The sequence below is a fragment of the Cebus imitator genome, unplaced genomic scaffold (assembly GCF_001604975.1).
Source record: "Cebus imitator isolate Cc_AM_T3 unplaced genomic scaffold, Cebus_imitator-1.0 Scaffold19, whole genome shotgun sequence".
Lineage (NCBI taxonomy): Eukaryota > Metazoa > Chordata > Mammalia > Primates > Cebidae > Cebus > Cebus imitator.
Genome location: NW_016107334.1, coordinates 1,231,361 through 1,235,657, shown reverse-complemented (window position 1 = coordinate 1,235,657; position 4,297 = coordinate 1,231,361). Strand labels below are relative to the sequence as shown.

At 42.9% G+C, this 4,297-nt stretch overlaps 1 protein-coding gene across 3 annotated transcripts in view; it reads left to right on the top strand.

Moving 5' to 3' along the window:
• Nucleotides 1-4,297, top strand: part of ABHD2 (abhydrolase domain containing 2, acylglycerol lipase) — a 112,211-nt gene that overhangs the window by 23,215 nt on the left and 84,699 nt on the right. For 2 of the 3 annotated variants that reach the window (XM_017517640.2, XM_017517646.2), the window contains one exon: nt 3,886-3,976. The exons of the other annotated variant lie outside the window; for it this stretch is intronic. The gene's annotated coding sequence lies outside the window, so the exon portion shown is untranslated. The remainder of the gene's footprint in view (nt 1-3,885; nt 3,977-4,297) is intronic. 3 annotated transcript variants of the gene reach the window in all.

Below are 4,297 nucleotides of genomic sequence, written 5' to 3'. Positions count from 1 at the left end.
TTTTTGACAGAGTCTCATTCTGTTGCCCAGGCTGGAGTGCAGAGGCGCAATCTGGGCTCACTGTTACCTCTGCCTCCTGGGTTCAAGCAGTTCTCCTGCCTCAGCTTCTCGAGTAGTTGGGACTATAGGCACACACTGCCACGGCTGGCTAGTTTTTTATATTTTAATAGAGACAGCGTTTCACCGTGTTGCCCAGGCTGGTCTCGAACTCTTGAGCTCAGGCAATCCACCTGCTGCAGCCTCCCAAAGTGCTGGAATTAGGGGCATGAGCCACCACACTTGGCCAGATTATTCTTGTCTAAGCTTCTAAAGTACATATAGCCTTAGCATAAATTTCTTTTCTTCCTGGTTAAAATGAGAATGTACTTAACTGCCATCCTGCGAAATGCTACATGCACAGGAGGTAGTCAGGTACTTAATTAAGCCTGCTGAAACTCAAGGGGGTGTCCCCAGGGATGTGCAGAAGTGACCTGTTCCTCAGGACTTCAGGCAGAAGCCTTGGATGGAGGCTGTGGAGTTGGACCACAATAATTATAAATCTCTCATAGGATTGCCTTCCTGAATTGAATTGAATTTTAAAATCTTCGAATTTTTTGAGGGTTGAGGAAATTAATTCTCTACTGCATTTTCTATTTAAAAAAAGTTGTGGGAGGACATTGTCTATCAAATCACTCAAGGTCCCCTTACATAAAGTCCCACATTTTTTTTAAAAATAATTTTGTGCCAGATAAGCCTTGTTTCCAGTGAGTATCTGTTATGCCACTGGGCGTAAGAGCACAATATATGTTAACTCTCTTTCCATTTTGGAAACTATAGGTCTGACTGGGTTCCCCCCCAAACCTCCCGCCCACCCCCTGCAGTCAGAAAGCTCAGATAAATTAAAGCATCATCACAGCCAGGCGTGGTGGCTCATGTCTGTAATCCCAGCACTTTTGGAGGCTGAGGTGGGTGGATCACAAGGTCAGGAGTTCAAGACCAGCCTGGCCAACATGGTGAAACCCCATCTCTACTAAAAATACAAAAATTAGCTGGGCGTGGTGGTGGGTGTCTGTAATCCCAACTACTCAGGGGCCTGAGGCAGAGAATTGCTGGCCTTGTGTTGCCACATCTTCTGATTTTATTTCCAAGAGAAACCTGGGAGGCAGAGGTTGGAGTGAGCCAAGATCACACCACTGCACTCCAGCTTGGGCGACAGAGTGAGATTACGTCTCAAAAACAAACAAAAAAATTAAAGCATAATCACATGCATTAAAACTTTATCACATACATAATTATGTATGTTGACATGTATTTTCTAGTTTTTAAAAATTAGATTTTCTTAGTGGCTATTTTAAAGCTTTGTTCTAATAATAAAAAATATAGTTATTATGAATTCTGGGAAATAGAGAAATTGCCAACACTTATAACCAAGTGATTTTAGTATTCATAAAGATTGAGTATATCATATTTCCTTCTGTATCTTTAGAAATTGTCAACTAAAAGAGTCTAGAAGTCACAGTGACTTCAGCTGTTGATTCTCTCATGTAAAAGGAGTCCTAAGATAGGCAGTCTGGGTCTGATATGGGGGCTCCATTAAGTTGTCAGGAACCCAGATTTCTGTCTCTCTGCTCTGCTGTCCTCTTAATGGGGCTCCTAAAGTGACCTCAAGGTCACTTCATGGCCCAAGAGGGCTCTTAGAGTTGCAGCCATGTTTTCTGCATTCCAGGGACACAGGAAGGGAAAAGGGCAGACAAAGGGTGCACTCCCTGCCCTTTAAGGATCCTTCTCAGAAATTAGATCAACCCCTCCAGAGCTGATCAGAATTTAGTTACATGGACTCACCTAGGTAAGGGAAGCTGGGGTATGTAGTATTTTTCAGCTGGGCACATTTCACAGGTTTTTGCTAGTAAGGATGAAGGGGACACTTACTATCAGAAAGGAGTCAGCGGTCTAACACATTGCCAGATCTTTTTCTGTGCATATAGATTCAGTAAGGGTGTTTTCTTGAAGCTGTCTCAAATAGTTTATGGAAAGAGTTCAGGTATAAATAAACCTCAATGAAAATATCAGTCAATAAAAGGCGCTACATCTCGTTATCCTATCAGCTTTGCCACTGCCTTTGCATCATTTTTTCTAGGAATTTTTTATTTATACATATACTGATTGTATATTTTTAAAATACTAAGTCAGTACAGACCTATTCGGGGCTAGAAGGGACCTTAGATGCTTTTCTCCAAGGGTTGCATGTTCAGATGCTTACAGGGACCATTCTGGTACCATAAATGATTAAAGCAGGCCAGGGGTCTGTGGTTGGGGAAGTGGTGGGGACTGTGGCCACCTGGAGAGAGCTCACCAAGTCTGAAAGGGGCAGCCCTGCTCAGCTCTGTCCATTGTTGCCATGTGAGAATGCTGGCCCTGTGTTGGCACATCTGATTTTATTTCCAAGAGAAATCAGAAACGTAGATTTTTATCTGAAATCTCATGGTGTTAATAATTTGGCAACAAATAATTATTTTTTTTTTAATTCCAGCTGAATGCAACACCACCCCATGGGCTCCGGTTTAGGATCTTTGATCTGGCTCATGCCCTGTTTTTCATTTGTCAGCCAAGCCTGTGGGGTCAGGTGGCCTGTGATATGGCTGGAGACTTTGCTCTTCCAGCCCCACCTCACCACAGCCTGGCCCTCTATGACTAATTTGTCTCAGAATAGGGACAGATAATAAAAATTGGAAGTTGGGCATGACTGTTCTGAAGGTTAATTGATTATTTCCTTCACCTGGCTTTGATTTTCTTCTGAAGTCATTTTGGTGTGGTGGAATCAGAAAAAAAACTGGGCTTGAATTCCAGCTCTGCCGTTTATAGCTGTCTGACTTTGGGCAAGCCTCTGGTGCCTCATGTGTCTCCCGCACCACCCACTTTCTTGCTTGCCTCTCTTTCTCTCCTGCTTACCTGCCTTCTAGTAACACAGCATAGTGATTAAAAGGAGGGTCTCTGGGACCAGATATGAACTCTGGCTTTTCTGCCCACCAGCTGAATGACACTAGACAAGTGACTTAAACTTTGTATGCCTCAGTTACCTTGTCTATAAAATGGGGTAATAATAGCGTCTACTTCATAGAGTATGGGAAGGATTAAATGAGCTAGCATATGTCAGGTTTGAAGAAGAGAGCTTAGCACATAGATAGTGCTGCATCAACATTGGCTGTTTCCCCCATGTTCTTTCTTTTGCTTCTGCTGCTTTAGAAGCCATAGATCTTTTAGCAGCTTCTAACAGTAGGCTCTGCTCAGGGCTCCATCTCAGTGAGCACTTAGCTTCTGGTGCTTTTCAGCAGCCAGCCTCTGGCCCCAGTCTGAACTGAGGCCCTACAAGCGATGCAGTCCCCTTCCCATTGCTTTTGGCTCTGTTCTGTTTCTGGTACCTTGTTTTTGAGCCCATCTGTGCCCTATTACTTTTCTCAGCTCATATTTTTTTTCTGTCCCTGCCGTATGTTTGGAAAAGAACAAATAAGTCGACTGGCTGTGCTGTCTTGATCTCAAGCCTTGCTAAGTTATTTCATTGATCACACAGAGATGATAGCTGTCCTGTTAGGCATTTCTGGAGATTATGTTATGAGAAAAGGTTCAAAGTAATGTAAATTGCCATTAGCCAGAATCAGAAACACAGCAGAAAATTTGTCCTGGAAACAAGAGAGAGCCTGTCAGTCTTGGTGGATTCACAAAGCCTTCCCGCAGCAGGCTTGTTAAAAAGGCCAGTCTTTCAAGAGGGTGGCATACATGTTAATTAAAGAAATTGTCTTTTCTCTAAATACTTTAAATGCAGAGAAACTTAGACTGTGCTTATGTTTCATTTAAATTGCTTCTTTTTCATTCTTTAAAACATTACCATCCAATCTTTTTAACTTTTAGGTTAGTTTGAATAAGAGATCTGACTGACCAGCCCAACTATACAACTCTTCAAGGAAAATCGTATTTGCAGTGAGAAGAATAAGTAACATTGGTATGTATTGCAGAGACTCTTATTTTTGCTTCTCCTCCCCTTAAGTTAGGAAGCAGTGAGTAGAAGTGGGAAGGGAAGGATTTCTTTTTTAATTCAGTAAGCCCACCCCAGACCAACAAGGAAACTGGTAAAAACTACATGTTGCATTACCCTGTTCTCTTTCCAACAAAGGTGATGAGGAAGAACTCCCGGCCGGGCGCGGTGGCTCAAGCCTGTAATCCCAGCACTTTGGGAGGCCGAGGCGGGTGGATCACGAGGTCAAGAGATCGAGACTATCCTGGTCAACATGGTGAAACCCCGTCTCTACTAAAAATACAAAAA